At 40.3% G+C, this 17,170-nt stretch overlaps 1 pseudogene; it reads right to left on the minus strand.

Moving 5' to 3' along the window:
- The window catches only part of LOC147728310 (uncharacterized), a 37,882-nt pseudogene extending 20,952 nt beyond the window's left edge, over positions 1-16,930 (minus strand).
- Between the last annotated feature and the right edge of the window lie 240 nt (positions 16,931-17,170).

Here is a 17,170-nt window from a genome sequence, read left to right on the forward strand (position 1 = left end):
GTTGTTGTGACTTTGTGACCATGTGGCCCGTTGCCAGTGGTTATTTTATGGAGGCAGTTAGTGTGCTTTTGCCATAGGCCTACATGTCATTCCTATGTTCCTTTTAACGTATTGCTTGTTGTTGTGGTAGCCTGGCCATGTTGCTCTGGCCATTTTCTGAAGGCAGCCAGTGTGCTTTTGCTATAGGCCTGCATTGTCCGTCCTCCCTTTCTTGGTGTTGTGGCCTGGCCATGTGGTTGGCTGCCATTTTGTGAAGGCAGCCAGTGTGCTTTTGCCATAGGCCTGCATTGTATGTCTTCCCTTTCTTGTTGGTATGGCCTGTCCATGTGGCTGGTGGCCATTTTGTGAAAGGGCAACCAGTGTGCTTCTGCGTTAGGCCTGCATGCCTTCTTTGCGGTGGCCATGCCTTCTTGCTGGTTGTTGTTTTGCATGCAAGTTTTTCTTCACTTACCCAGGAAAAATGTAACACAGTTCACAACAATTTCCAATAAATTTGTAATATTATTTGTTTGAATTGATTCACTATGTGGCCTAGTCTACCAATGGGTTTTTCCACCAATGGGGTCACATATCCGGGGCTTTAACAAATTTAAATGCGCGTGCACATGGCCCCACTCAGCCCCTGGACCACCACATCCCTGGGGCAAATAAAAAAAACCATAGGGGTCTGTGTGGCCCCCCTCCTGGAGCCTTGGACGGCTCTGGGGACCTCCACGTCCCCAGGGCCGACCCCTTCATTGTCCCGAACATTGCAGTTATAGCGACAGCCTGTTTATTTCTTAGCTGTCCGCGTCTACTGAGACACTGTGGCAATGTAACATTGTGTTCCTGTAGAGGTGGTGATCACCCCATGCAGGAAGCAGAGGAGGAGGCACACCAGGGAAGAACAATTTGCCATAATGAAGGAAGGGGCCTGGGAAGATGAATGGATTTGCTAGAATAAGATGTTGAGCTGATTCCATGTCTCCAACCTGCTTCCTCAGTTCCAAAGTTGCAGCTCTGGCCTGAATGCCACATCCTCCCCCACATACGAATGTGTTTTACAGGGAGGAATTAACATACATTTCTCAACATTGAGAAAAGACTGGGCTGGGGTGTAGCCACTAACCTACCTGAGCATTGAGAGGGGAGAGAGAGCAGTGCCTGTAAATTTTTAGCACTGCTAGGGACTGCAATTCCCACCATCATCTGAGCCCAATACCGCACATTAAAGTGTGAGGTCGGCCCGCATAGCAGGATGCATATGGGGATGCCGATTGGCTATGTCCAGCCAGGGTCCGAACCAAGGGCGGGCCCGACCATGCCTGTCAGAGCCTGGAGGAGACTGGGCCCCCCTTTAACTTCATTTATTATTATTTTTTTGTTTTTTTTCTGCCTTCTTTTTTCTTGATTGATAATCCTCTAGGCACTTCTACCCAATGAGTTAGTTTCCATACCCATAGGAGAGATGAGACCCCTGTACAAACTACAGACAGATTGGACAATGAATAAACAACCATAAGTGATGTCCCTCCTTCCCTAATGTCATTGCACCATCTCAATCTCCCATTCTTACAACTGCCACTGGAAGAGATCATGGTTTCCCTAAGGAACTGCCTGTGAAAAAGAAAAGAGGGGGTGGGAGGTTGTGCAATCCCCCTAAAGTAGATACACACGCTAGGACAGGAACTAAATTAGATATGCCACTTGAGTCTGAGGCCCACTATGCTAAATCAGAACAGACCATCCCCCGACTCCTTCAACCCTTATTAGATAGATTAAAAAGGATTGAAGATAGCTTAGCCCTAATTAGCACATGAGTGGTTGGTACATACTAGAGGGCAACTAAGGCACCAGAGGTCACACATGATTTACTGCTGAACTTACCAAATCCTTACACTAATTTAATTACTATTTCTCAGCAATTTGGTCATGTGTGAATACCCAATATTACATCACCAGAGACAGGGTGGTTTGGGTGACCTCATGGGGCGATGGCTGTATTAATCCCACTCCCCAGATTACACCAGCAAATTCTGTAAGATCTCTGCCAACCCTCTTTCCTATCCCTTGTTCTCATCTCCCTCAATATTTCTCAACTCCTCTTTCCAGTGGGCAGGCCCCACAATCTGTGCAAGTCATGCAGGATCAGGAGGCCCCCCTCTTACCCAGAATGGAAGCTATGACTAGAGTGTGACAACCCTGCTCTGGGGAAATCTAGGAGGGCGCAAACCGACAGGGAACCCACTTAAAATAAATGTCCCTCCAGCAGCTTGTCCTTTTGTAATTATTTTGGCAAACACATCAGAATTGAAATATACCCACTCAGAGTCAACACAGCAATTGATATTTAAAGCCTTACACTGGATGTCATAGTACACCCATTGCAAACGTGACCTATTACTATGGCTAGAAGAGTTCAATCTGTGGGTACTTCTGTTAAATCACTCAGAGGGGATTGTATAGTAGTACATTTTAATGATCAATACCTTGTGAGGCAATTGTTGGATATACTCCCCTATCACCTCTCGACTGCCAATCAGATTCATGCACTGCCATTAGAATTTTTTTATAGACTATTAGGATTAAATGCAAATGGACCAGGTTATTGTAGCACCATTATGTACCCTCTTCCTTGAATTCAAGATAACAATCATTATGCCATGGCCATACCTACAAATAACAAATGTGCTGCCCTGGAAGGTCTTGATGCATGTGACTGACAGGAGGTAGACAGGTTGGCCCAACAAGCACTCAGCCATCCTGTAGACAACCCCATACCAGTTATTGATGCACCAGACCCGGGTGATGAAGTGATAAGAATAATATCTTAGAATATAGCTGAGATTACTTTGAAGCTGGCTGACCTCTAATGGGCCAGGTTCATACACTCCTTCGATTTACTGTGCCTACAGGAAACCTGGGAAACTGGTGCAACTCATATAGAGGGAGTTTGTTCTTTCTACACTCCAGTGATTTCCTTGAGAGCAGGCAGAGCAAGAGGGGGTTTACTTACACTGATTAGAAATACCATAAGTTTAACATTTTTGCCATCTATGATGAATCCCCTTATTACCATCTCCTAGGGGGATAAGGTCCTGGGGGCACAGATATGTTGTTAATAAACTTATGCAAATGAATTGCATTATTACTCATTTTGATCTTCACGGTCAGCACCCTCACTGTTTGAAAGATGTCATCTTATGACGAAATTGCAAACTTAATTAGAAACAGAGCAGACTCTTTTGGCTTTAATGTTGAAGAAACTAATAGGATTTACGCTTTAGTCCAGGAACCTGAATGCGTCACTTCCAGTACTATCTCAGTACAGGCCACTATTAGACAATTACTATTTTCCGGTAAAAACGTGAAATTAACCAACAATTGCACGCTCGTACCCTTATTGGCTACCACAAAGTGCAACGGATACCCAGAGGTTACATATTCCACTGAAATCTACTCTGTGTAAGAATAATATGAGATTTACAGAACGATGGTACGCTATCCTGAACAAATGTTCGCTCGACTTAATATTGTTGATTGTAGAGACATTATATATTTTGTTGGATGAACTTAATAAAGAAGTGACAGAGCTTGCACATGATCTTTGTGAGAAATTAAGCACTGACGAATTGGCAAAAACTCTTGAGGATGTCAATCTACTACTCGATAAATATCAAAAAGAAATTAATGAGAGAAAATTACGTAAGTTTAAGAGAGACACCGTGGATAATAAACTCGGAGAGGTGTACACATGGGCAGAGGTTTACGCCTCCTGTAGACAACAATGACCATTTAATAGATCTACAGTTGGTGAAACATCATCCTCTGACGATTCGCAATCTAGGTGATTACCACCGAGAAATGTCACTTTGCAACCTAACAGAGAAATGGGCCCTTCCACCTCAAGTGCAACTAATATCGAGTCAGCTCCTTTTTTAGGAAGAGGCCAGAGTATACATGTTGAACCAGCAGGTCAAGACACACGAAAGAAAGATCTTACCATCACAAAATCAACGAGGAGTCAGACATACTAGTGATTAATGTCTCTCAAAAAGAGTTGACACCATTTAAAATTCAAACATTACAAAAGGGCACATCGTTTGTGCCTACCTACAGGACAAAAGAATTGGAAACTGAAGTGTGTTTTTTTCAAATTTATGCGCCAGCGTCGACTGAAACATTTCTTTACTAACATTATTGAACCCACTTCTATTCAAGAGTCGGGAACACTGCTTGATCTGAGACCCAAAAGTAAGTTCATGCCACCACTGAGCCACAACATTCTTGATTCTTTTGAAATTATTGTAGGGAAGGAAATTAACAACCTATTCAGATCTAAGTAACAAAATAGAGTTAATTTCACTATCAAGGAGCTTAATACCAATATTCAACTGGCATCTGATCATGATATAATGTTCTGCAAGGCAGATAAAGGGGGTGAACCTTGTTGTATTAGACACTGGTTTGAAAATGTTACAGCTCATGTTTCAGACAAGAATGTTTACATGAAATTAACATCTGACCCTACAAGTGAATTTGTTAATGTTTTGATGACAATTTGTAACAATGCTTTGGACAGAGGAATGATATAAGAGGTATTTGATTAAAGAAAATCCCAGTGTACCACATTTATATATGATACCAAAAATTCATAAATGTTTAGAAAGACCACCCTTTAGACCAATAGTGAGTACAAGAAGTTCCATAGATGAGCCTATAGGCAAGTACATTGACAGACACTTGGCGAATTGAAGCTGTTTGGCTTTTTATTTCCCCAGTTCTAAGTGGTGGTTGTACTTTAATTGATGGTCGAGTGGAATGCCCAAATATTTATATTTGTCCACCTGTGTCAATATAAAAGAATTCATCCTGCATACAAATTTAGTTTTTTTCTTTCTGAAGCTGAAGAAGCATAAGATATTTGATTTTTTAAGGTTTATAGTTAATTGTGCTTTGGTGATGTATGACGCGAGTTGGGAAATCAAACGTTGTAGGCCAATCGGGGTTTTTGAGAGGAGCACAATGTCGTCTGCATATTGTAGAGTAACTATGGGTGTTTGTCCCAGTTTTGGTGGATCTCCCTGGGTTGTACGTAAATCACTTTCTAGGTCTGCGGTGTAGATGTTAAAAAGGCTGGGGGCCAACACACAGCCTTGTTTTAGGCCATTTAAAGTTATGAATTTCTTTGTTAAACATCAGCCGTCTCCGTTTTTTATTTGAACCCAGGTGTGCGAGTATAGCTCTATAATTGCTCCCAGTAGCTTTGGCGGCACTTTTAGTTAGTTACACTTCTCACACCGTATTTTTATTTTTAATCACCTATGGTTTACTTGCATTATTTATGTATTGTATTTAACTACTCACATATCTCGTATTATTATTGTGCACGCATGTTACCTACTTATGTCACTGTTTCTAACTTCATTAGTTTACTCGCGCTGAAAGCGCATAGTATTTTTTCTATTTCTTTCGCTGGCCTAGTTCCAATCCCACGGATATTTCTGTTCTGGGTGAATGCACGTTCTCTTCATTCATGTTGTACACGCGAGCACTGCTACCGGAGTAGGTATGTCTCTTTTAGATCTTGGTCGAGAATACTCATTCCCACTGTGTGTGCTTCTATTGAACACGATCGATTCGTTGTGGCACTTTGAATGTTGATTTAAGTACTGGTTTGTTACCGCGGCGGTTTCGACAGATGACCACTCAAACTTTTGTCTCTGTTCATTTCACTATCACTATAAGGCGATAACCTTGAGCAGAGTATTGCTTCTTTTAATGGTACGCGGTCACGCACACACCGATAATCACAGGCTTTCTTGCTATGGCAGAGGTTATGTTTGACCTTGTTTTTTGATCACTGATTCTGTATTAATTTCACTAGTCGTGTATCAAGCTTGAAACAGCAATTAGACAATGACATATAAAAGGTGTCTTTATGTTTAGCATGTGACTGTATAATTGGGTGATGCATCCATGAGCTCCTATGATATATCTTGCATATCTGTTTTTTCTAGGAAATTTTCCCCTGATAAATGGCAAGACCCAAAATGCACCGGGGAGTTTATACTACTTGGTACTGAACATGAACATGAAGCTATTTGAAATATAAGACGTATCATATGAAGGAGAAATCATGACAAACAAAGCATTAAACTTTCCTACAGAAGTTGACAGTCATGGGAGTATTTGATTACTTGATTTACAGTTTCTACACGCATTGAGCGCTACCACAGTGTGCTTGAGTGAGCTTGTTTTTTCCCTGTAGGAGGGCGATATTGGCTGACGTTCATAAACTTATAAAATAATCAATTTGAGAGTGATATGTCACAGGTGACAGTCTCACTCAAGAAGGTGACTGATACTGTCCTGAAAATTCATCATCATTTCCTTAACACCCAATGGATGGGTGACTGTAATGTTCCTGGTTGTACTATGATATTGAAGCCAATGTGTGGACTAATCGATGAAGAGGGGGATGTAACACCTAATTTCCTACATTACTCCTATTAAAACTCATTGTATAGACTTTTGAACTTAAGGAATCCGGCTAATATTAACTTGATTGATAAAATCACTGGTCTCCCTTAAAAAAACTTTGGGACTACTTTTAAGGGCTCTACTATTGATTATCTGCTGGTCTCGGTCTCCCTAATTCCTTTTTAGTAACATTAAATCCCTCATTACAGCATTTAGTGACCATGTTGCTATAACCTCCCATCTTAAATGAAAAGAATGTCCCAGTCTATCACTGAGGTGAGTCCCCGTACCATACAAAGCAAGAAAGAATGATGTAGTCCTTAAATGGGATAAGATAAAAAAGACAAATTGATACCTATGGTTGTAAAAACTACTCAGACGGACATAATGACTTGCCTTGACCCCTGTATTGATTCCCTTAGTATAGTGCAGGCCTTTGAGACAATGATGAGTGAAGTGAGAAGCAAATTAATATGCCCTATACGGTCTTCTAAACCTGTGGAACCTTGCTGGTTTGATGCTACTTTTACTAAGGCACTCAGCAATTTACATGTGGCTTTGAGAGATAAAGCATGAGATAAGGTTGTGGTCAGGCACCTCCACCACCAATATAAGGAAACAAGGAAGGATAGGCTGAGAGCCCTGAAGGTGGAGGCTGGGGCATACCGCCAACACACAGAATTCTCTAAAAATAGAAGAGAGTTTTGGGTTGTAATTAATTCTCCCTTCTCAATACAAGATTCAGACCCAAATCTAGTCATACACGTGGACAAGGACACTAGGGTTAATCACTATCTTAGTATATTTAGGTTCAGTACTGAAGGGGAAAATCAACCTCCCAATGGTGAAACTAATGTACCTCTACCCCTTTTAACATTTTCTATGGCAGAGGTGAGATGTTAACTACTGCAAAGCAGCAGCGCCAAGGCCCCTGGTCATGATGGAGCCCCTATAGATTACTTTTGTGAGAATCCAGACCTTTGAGTACTTCTGCTAACTAACATGTTATTTATACTAATATTTAAACGAATGTTGTTGAATCTGCTCTGGCAAATTCTACAACAGATGTCTCTATGGCAAACAAAATGTGCATTCCTATACTATTAAATGCAGATGATGCAGTATTGATAGAAGGACCGGGATGGCGTTGCAAACACAAATTGATGTGTACGTCCTATTTATGGCATCATTAGATCTCCTCGTCCATTAACCTAAAATTTATATCTTGATTAGAGGGAAACTATCCCAAAAATGACAATTTTTTCATATCTCAGGACGTAGAGTCGAAATCACCCAAACCTTTTCCTATCTGGGTATTTTATTTATTAGCATGGCCACATGGACCAATATGATAGTTAACAGAAGTATTATGCTAAAAAAGTATTTTGGCCATATTTTCTTTTATGAAAAAAATTAGGTTCTAAGCCATTGGAGGCCATCCAAAAGATCTACTCAACAAAAGCAGTTTCTGTGGCCAACTATCGGGAAGAGGTTTGGGGTCCGGCAAATGTCGATGCTCTACAAAGTATAGAAGACTCCCTTCTCAAAAATCTTTTAGTCCTCCCTGTTCTAATTTTAGGTGTGTAGACAAAATATCTAGTTGTAAATGTCGAACTACTAAAATATTGAGTCCTAAATATCATGAGTCAGAAATATCAACAGCAAGAACATTGTGGTCAAGAAATTCGATTTTAAGTTAAGAAATATCAGTTTTAAAAATATTGAAGTCATTAATATTGTTTGCGTAAATATAGTCGTTTACAATATTGTTTTTTTTATTTATTGTTATGTATTTAGGTACATATTTTAAATATATGTCTTGTATTTTGTTTTGTATAAGAATTGCTTATGTTTTTATTATATGTGTTACATTTTTAGTAGTTATCAATTTTATTTTAATTACTTTTTGGATTTTTTAGTTCTGTAGTGGGTTGTGGGTTTATAGGGAAATAGGGTGGGAAATAATTTAATTATAATGAATTAGGCATTATTTTTCATTTATTAATATTTATTTAATTGATAATTTATAGTGTTATTTGTGGTAAGTAATTTATTATTACTTAATTAATAATTGGTTGTTAATTAATATTAATCAAAAAAACATTACATTTTGAAATTGTGTAATTAATTTTAGGTGCAGGTTGTGGGGTTTGTAGGGGTAATGGGTGGGAAGTAATTTACTTTTGATTAATGAATAATTTGTTGTTAATTGATATTATTTAGTTAATTGGAAATTAATTATGGAAACTGTGTAAATAATTTTAGGTGCAGGTTGTGGTGGTTCATAAGAGTAAAGGGTGGGAACTAATTTATATTTAATGAATTAATAATTAGTTGTTAATTATTATTAATTAATTAGTTAAAAAATAATGATGGAACTTGTGTAATTGATGTTACGTGTTGATTGTGGGGTTCATGGGGTAAAGGATGGGAATCAATGAATGTTTAATTATTAATTATTTGTTGATCATGAAATTAATTAATTGATATATAAATAAGGTAAATGTTCATTTTTTGTGTGTGGATTTTATTTTATAGGGTTAAAGGGTGGGGAGTACAATAATGTAAATTACTTTATAATTGGTTCTTAAATACTATTAGTTTTTTTGATTGAAAATAAGTTTTAATTCTGTAATTCATTTTTTTACAGGGAACACTTGCACTGTGGCACTGGACAGCAGTGGTACAGTGCCCAAAGCATCTATAACCAATATAAACACATGAGGCAACAGAAATAAAATGGAAGGGAGACACAAACCAAGGTGCTAGGGCTAACAATGAGCATGGTGTACTGGTTGCCCATACAAAACGGTACCTCCTAATAGCCTTAGATCTTTTAGAGATACATTGATAGCAAGCCATTCTCCCTCATCCGCAGAATAGATACCTTCCAAAGTGCACGTATAGGTGCCTCTAAAAACTGGGACTGTACCACCTCCTTGGTGGCCTACCCTATCCAATCTTAGAATCTTGTAGTTAGGGGGTAGAGAGATGGTAATTTCAGGCATAACAGATTCGTTGAGCCAAGTTTCAGTAATAAATACCTACCTCTGGCATTTCATCTCTAATCAGATCCCAAATTTCTATTAAGTGCTTAGGAAAGTAACAGACATTAAAGTCTAAACATTTCAAGATATGCTCATTGGAGTTATAAGTGATGTTGGGGGAATCCTAAGGTATTGGTCAAGACTCCCATCTACAGTAACAGCATGAATACAGGCCTTCAATTAAGTTTTGTGACACCCTAGTGCAGCAGTTTGAATCAGGTCTTGCTGTTTTATTTAATTTCAGTAGGAATTCCAGCATGTATGGCTATCTCACCTGTACCTCTGGGGACCTACTGGCAGTGTGTCTGGCATCCAGCATCATCCAGGCACGAATAATCACAGGACATATACAGAGGTTATGCCCTTGTCAATTGGTGTTACCAATTCACATGTATCATTTTTAGGGAGAGAGCACTGGCACTGCAACCTGGTTAGCAGGACCCAGTGCACTTTCGGAGACATAACCATCAGCATTGGAGCAAAACGTTGGGGGGTTTGACCATAAAGGGTGCACTCTCCTATAAGGGGTCAGCCTCTGGATATTCATAAATCTGATTAATCACCTTTGTCCAAAAATCACTAATATTTTCAATCAAATGTATATTTTAGTAATTCGAACAATGCAATGTTTAATAACAATGATTATTATAAAACTTTTTAATAAAGTTTTAATTAAAACAATACAACCAACATGTCTATATGTATGTGTTAAACATAGTTTTAATAATTGCATTTTTAAGATAGTTTTAATGATTTTGTTTTGTTTGCTGACAAAAGTTAAAAGAAAGACTCAAACACATTTTTTGTACAAAAATAAAAACCAACATGTCTCGAGCCTCTATTTTAACATTCTTCAGCCCATAGACACACTCAAATCAAAACACAAGAGGGCCTTCCACTCCAGCTGAACAGCATAGAGCTCTAGCTAGGAGTGTTTTAGAAAAACATGATCATTTCTCCTGGAGTCATGGATTTAATGCTCAAGGAGTCTTACTTTTTATTAATGTTTCTGGGGGATGATGTATTCCCTGTAGCCTCCCACAACTTTATAAAATGCTTAGTGGTGCCACTGCCCCTTCTATGGACACCATCATGCTAAGCCAAAAAATTAAATGCCCCTTACAGGGCATTATGGAGTGCTCCTTCAAGGAATGGTGAATAATAAATGAACGTCTCCTGATGCTCATTTATGATTATGAACTAGAAAGGAGTGTGCAGTTCCTATCAAGACGTGTGGGGAAGACAGGTCTTTCTTCATGATGCCCTCACACACCCCAAGAGGTGTCATGCTTCATCATAGGGCGTTTGACCCTCGTCAGGCTGGCGCTCCAATGCCTGACGGGTTCCTGAAACCGGGGCTCTTTGGTGGGAATCTTTTGAAGAGGAAGCCGTAAGGTGCATGTGAGTGTGGGGGCTAGGTCGTGCACAAGAGGGTGAGATAGTTAAAATAGGTATGGAGCAGTCCTATTGGATCAAATGTTAATAAACTAGGTAGCTCTAGCCTAATTAAAAACTGTGTGTGTGCCCCTGTATGGAAAATAATGTTCCTCAAGGGTCAATCTATGTGTGAATGGTCAACATGTTTTGGGCCTAGTTTGCCCCTAGCAGGTCAATTGACACTTTGTCAGGACTGGTAAAGTGTGAGAAGTGCACTACCGCCTGGTATTCAGTATAGTGACATGAATTACCAGGGTCGGTAGGAATGCCCTAGTGGACGTGTACAGGGGCGTTTTGTAGACCCCTAGTACAATCGTTTTAGGCTGACGGGGCTGGCCAGAGCACGTTGTTGCTCTGATGATAGGAGTCAAGAGGCAACTTGCCTTCGTCCTTCCCTTGCTCCGGGACCGGTATAATTTATGATTCACTTTTTCTTTCAAATTATTGTGGGTGTCCTATTGTCCACCCTGATACCCTCATTATACGTTTTGATTGGAAACCACTGGGGGAGCAGCAGGTCCTTTAAGCCCCAACTGACTTCCAGGTCAGCACTCATACTGGGTACTAAGGGAGACAGAATAGTTTTTCTTACATTTGTTCATGGGTGCCCCGGTGCCCACCCAGGGCACCCACCTCTTAACTCTTTTGGAGTGCTGTCAGGGGAGCCCCTGAAGCCTTGCAGCCCCAGCCAGTTTCCATGGTGGGTGCCAGACTTTTTCTTAAAGTTTAGTTGGGTGCCATGATGCCCACCGGGGCAATCACAATGCTGCCTAGTTAGGGTCTGTGGGGGGAACACCAGAGACCCTTTGGACCCAGCTAGCTCCCCTGCAGAGAACCAGCCTTTCTTTTAAAATATTAGGTGGGTGTAGTTGTGCCCACTTGGCATGTCAATTCAATTCAATTCAAAATTCTTTATTTCGGCTTAAATGCCATAAAAGAACAATGCATACTTTACATTACATTTCATTAATAAATAAAAACATATCACTGCATAAAAAACGTTAGTTAAAAAAGTACAATTCAAATTGGAAGATAATTGGAGCGGAAACAATACTTTCATAAATCATAGAATGGACCATCACGTCAATTTCCAAGCAAATCAGTTCAGTTACAATTGATGCCCCATTTTTTTTCTTTGATAAAAGATAGAGAGTAAAAATCTACTGACACTAAATGTTATCTGTTGAGATGTGTTTGTTGTTAAGATTCTCAGAGCCTGTGAACATGACCTCAAGCCTAAGAGTAGGCATATTGGTTTGATCCATCTCTTTCTTGCCTGAGCATAAAGAGGGCAGAAAAGGAGGATATGTTGCTCGTTTTCAATCTGGTTGAGTGCACACATAGGACAAATTTCGTCCATTACTGGGGACGATAAATCACGGTTCCTAGCCCAACGAGCCAAAGTAGTTTTAATTAATAAATTTCCATATCTGAATTTTAAGAATAAAGTTTTGGCAAGTGGGGGCTCTATTTCATCCATAAAAATCTCATAAGAGGGTTCGTCCTTAAAATTTAGGAACTTTGAAACTAAGGTCCCGCTAGTTGTATTACTTACAGTCCTATTTAATATGAAACTCCAAAAGGCCCTTTTTAGAATTAGTTTGGGATTGATGGGTAATTGCTCGGGGTTCTCCCAAAAATGTTTCAATCCTATATTACTCAACCAAGTCTTAATGTGCCTCAGCCATGGGGTGGCAGTCTGGCTGTCAAGTATCATGATTTCTTTTAGCCCGTCTCTATAATCTTGAAGTTCAGGGACATGCCATAATCTAACCCACAGCATTAGAGGTCAAATCAGGACTTGGTGGTCAGTTCTTTTAAAGTTTAGGTCCAGTTCCAAGGGTACTAGTGGGGTGCCTCTCGGGACCCTTACCAAACTTCGCATAAAGTTATTGTCTAGGACACTAAAAGTCTCCCTGGACCCAGGACCCCATATTTCTGCACCATAGAGGAATGATGATTGGACCTTAAATTTAAATAATTCCATCACTGGGGACACCGCTTTACTGGTGCTCAGGCTTTGCTCCCTAAGAATTGGTTTAACATTCTTTGCAAAGATTAATTTACTTTTGTCCATTTGGGCTTTCCAGGTAAAGTTTGAATCCAGGGTCACCCCTAAATATGAAAAATGAGGCACTGATTCCAACTTTACTCCTTTTAATGTTAGACAGCCCTTGTCCGGTTTAATCGGATTTAGGGCCATACATTTGGTTTTCTTCCCATTGATCTCCAACCCCTTTTGGCTACAATATTCACTGAAGGTGTCTAATAATGTCTGTAAGCCATTTTTCGTTTGGGAAATCAAAATGGTATCATCAGCAAATAGTAATGATGTCACCTTTTCGCCGTTCAGTTTAGGAGAGTCATTTTTACATCTCTCTAAGAAAGAGGGAATATCGTTTACAAAAAGGGAGAAGAGCGTAGGAGCCAGGACACAGCCCTGACGGACTCCACGTTCGATGGGTATTTTTTGAGTTAGTTCACCATTTGGGCCCCATCTAATTCTCGCAAAATTCCCTTCGTGTAACTCTTTAATCTGAACGACAAGATTATTTGGCATGCCTGCTGCACTCAAGGTTTTCCATAAGAGATTGCGAGGCACCAGATCAAATGCTGCCCTTAAATCAACAAAGGCAACATATAAGTGGCACCTTTTAATCACTACGTACTTCCAATAGAGGCAGCAGAATCTAAAGATCTGATCAATTGTGCTGACTTTTGATCTGAATCCGGCTTGGAATTTAGTTAGAATTGTATTTTCATCTAGCCAGTCACTCACGCGTAGTAAAATGTGTCGTGAGTAGATTTTCTGTAGAATGTCCATTAGACTTATTGGCCGATAATTACATGGGTCCATCCTATCTCCTTTTTTAAAAATTAAAACAATTTCTGCTCCCTTCCAACTTTCAGGGAATTCTAAAGTGCAAGAGAGTGTATTGCACAAGTAATTAATGTAAGGTGCCCATACTTCTAGGTCATGCTTGTATAGGTCGCCCGGGATCTTATCCAAACCTGGGGCTTTCCCAGATTTGATTTGGGTTATTGCCAGCTCTGTTTCCCCTAAAGTAAAAACCAGGTGGTCTGCTGGGGGTTCGTGGGTTGCCACACTCGTGTCCATATGTGGGTCATCATATTTTTTGTATAAATTCGTAAAATGGGTGACCCAAGTTTGCTCATCCAAAAAAACATCTTTGACCACCCTACCTACATGGTTCCCATTTGCGACCAGCCTCCAGAAGGCCACATTATCACGCGATCTGGCGGCTAGCAACAAATCGGCCCATTTGTCTTCCTCCCATGCTATCTTTGAGGCCCTTTGAACAGATTTATAATTATTCCTTGCTCTTTTTACATCTATTGGAGACTTGGTCTTTATTGCAATTAATAATTCCCTCTTTGATTCTCTGCAGGATCTGTCATACCATGGCTTACTGTGGGACAGATTCTGGGTCTTCTGCTGGGTTTTTTGGGGCATTTTGGTGACTAGTAATCTTAGGTCAGCAAAAAATTTCTGGTGTATTGGCAAGAATGACATTTTGGTTTCATCCTCAAACATTGCGGCTAAGTGAGGTCCAAAAGTCCCAGCAAGAAGTGAGTATATTTCACTAAGGATGTCACTGTGGTCCAGTATAAATGGCCATTTCAGAGATCTTCTGTTGTTACTAATATGGATCTCAGAATTATCAACACCACTTTCCTCAGATGTAAGTTGCTGAACCATATCGTTAAACAGTGAGACATCTAACGTCAAGTTTAGGGGGAAATGATCGCTTTCAAACTGTTCCATTACTTCAAGGTCCAAGAGGTGTGGCCAGAGGGGAATAGAAGCAATCACAAAATCTAGGTTATTTTTATAATTATTCCTGGTGAATGTTGGTTTCTTAGAGCTATCGGATGGTAATCGTCCGTTGCAAGCCCTAAGAGAGTGTTCTGTACATAAATTAATCAGTTAAAGACCCAGTGTTGAACATTTAACCGATTTAACATTCTCCAGAATAGGGATTTTGTTTGCCTGATCTTCCTCGTCGAAGATTTCGCTAAGACCCAAAACTGGTTTGAAGTTACAATTTAAATCGCCAGCCAGGATAACAAAGTCCTCCCTGGGGTCTAATCTACTCAAGAAACAATCTAGTTTTGCAATGGTTGGTGATTCTCCTGAAGAGGGTAGGGGCCTATTATAGACATTTATAAGAAATAAGTTCTTCCCGTTACAAACTGTGGCTTTTAAAGCTAGTATATCTACAGAATTTGTAGGTATCTCCTCAATTTTTACCCTTAAGTTTATTTTCACCCACGTCAAAAGACCCCCTGACGGCCTTCCACTTCTAGAAGGTGTCGCACCAATTCCGTAGGTCTTGTAGCCCACCCTATGGGGTGTCTCCACTGCCCAGGTTTCCTGAAAGAAACAGAGGTCAAAGGACTCTATATAGTTTGCCCACTCCGGGTCCCTCAAGTTTTTTACGACTCCAGCTATATTCCAACAAACCATTTTGACCGGCATCTCAAGAGCAAGTGGCATCTCAGAAAAAGCCCTAGGCATCTCTTCATAATTGATGGGAAGCACAGGTTGTATTACCAAGGGCATTACCTCTAGGGATGAGTTATTACTCAAAATGGTTGTGGGTAATACCTGCTCTTCTAGAATATTTACATCATGGGATGCATTTACATCATGAGGTACAGTTTTATCCAAACAAGAAGACACAGGATTAACCAGTACGTCAGGCATATTGACAATACCCACATCACCAAGACTCGTTGTTTCTGGCCCCTCACCCCCCCCGAATCAAAAAACATCAGTCGCAATCATCTAGACCGCTAAAAATGTCAAACCTATTAAAGGTTTCTAGGGGTGTGAAGGGTTTTAGGTGATCCATCCTTCCTTTCTGGGAGTTGTATGTTTTAGCCGATACGTAATTCCATCCCATAGAGTCTGGGGCTACCACAGGGCAGGGAACATAATGCATATTGTTTGCATTCTGTAGTAAAGGGGGATACAGAGCATATTGATTGCTCCCAGCATTCTGTGCAATGAGATGATTATTTGGCTGGGTTTGGAGTATATGCTGTAATGGTTGGTACCGGGGCGGATGGTGCTGGGGTGGAAACACCACTGACCTTGGATAAAAATATGTTAGTGGTTTAGGGATTATTATATTATTAGAGCTGCCTGTCTGCCAGTTCAATATGAATTGAACAGCATTAGGGTCCCTAAAATTCACCACCACCACGTCACCATCGATGTCTTTGGGTCTACCCCCCAACCATTGAAGACGACGAACATGGGCAATTTCACCATTAATATGATTTGCAATTGGCCTTTATATACTCAGCCAATGCATAATCTTATTTTTTAATTGGGCGAAACCCTCCCTCTTATTTTGTCCAAGCACAGGCACCCCTGTTAGGACTACCACATAGGGTACTGCCTCTGGTGGAAGTTCAGGCAGAGGAGTCCTTCTAGGTTTCCCCCAGGTATGTCTGGTTTCCCCCACCTCCCTTATTGGTTTCCCCAAGAGTGAATTGGATATGTTACCAATGGTTTTGTTTGTAACATTTGACGATGGTTGGTCAGAAGTTTTTTGTTGGGGAGGTTTGGGGGGTGGGTGGTGTTGGACAGTCGCTATCACCGTGTTCCCCATAGATTTGGAGGTAGATGCAGTTGATGGAGGGATAGAGATAGGGATAGAAATAGTTTTGGGTGGTTGAACTGGAGTTAGTGTATTTTTTGATGCATTGTTTTGAATCGTGTTAGTTACATTGTTTGAACCAGTTTTAATTACAATGTCCTTGCTTCCCAATGCATGCTCAATTTTACACAGCCTACATTCCACTTCCATCAACCTCTCCAAAATATTTGCAGAGTAAGATTTAATCAAACTCTCTATATCAAGTAATGTCACAGGACCCTTGTTCTCAATAGGTACATTAACAACCACACTAGTGTCCATGCTGTCCTCCTTGTCTGTCGGCAAATTTGACATGGCTAAAGATGAAGATGATGTATGGATCCCCTCAGTATCTATTTGTGGAGTACAGGGTTCCTTAACTATATTGTTCGCCTTTTTGCCAAAATCACAACAGCTCAACTTGGGTTGTAACGGGTCCCCCCTTTTCCGCTGCTTTTTATTCGGTGGTGGTCCATAGATTTTTTGGAAGGGTGTCAGTTTTTTGGCCCTATTACGGGGTATTTTCACTGAAGGCAGAACATCTCCCTTCAATGT

The sequence above is a fragment of the Lissotriton vulgaris genome, chromosome 3_1, assembly GCF_964263255.1.
Source record: "Lissotriton vulgaris chromosome 3_1, aLisVul1.2, whole genome shotgun sequence".
NCBI classification, from domain to species: domain Eukaryota; kingdom Metazoa; phylum Chordata; class Amphibia; order Caudata; family Salamandridae; genus Lissotriton; species Lissotriton vulgaris.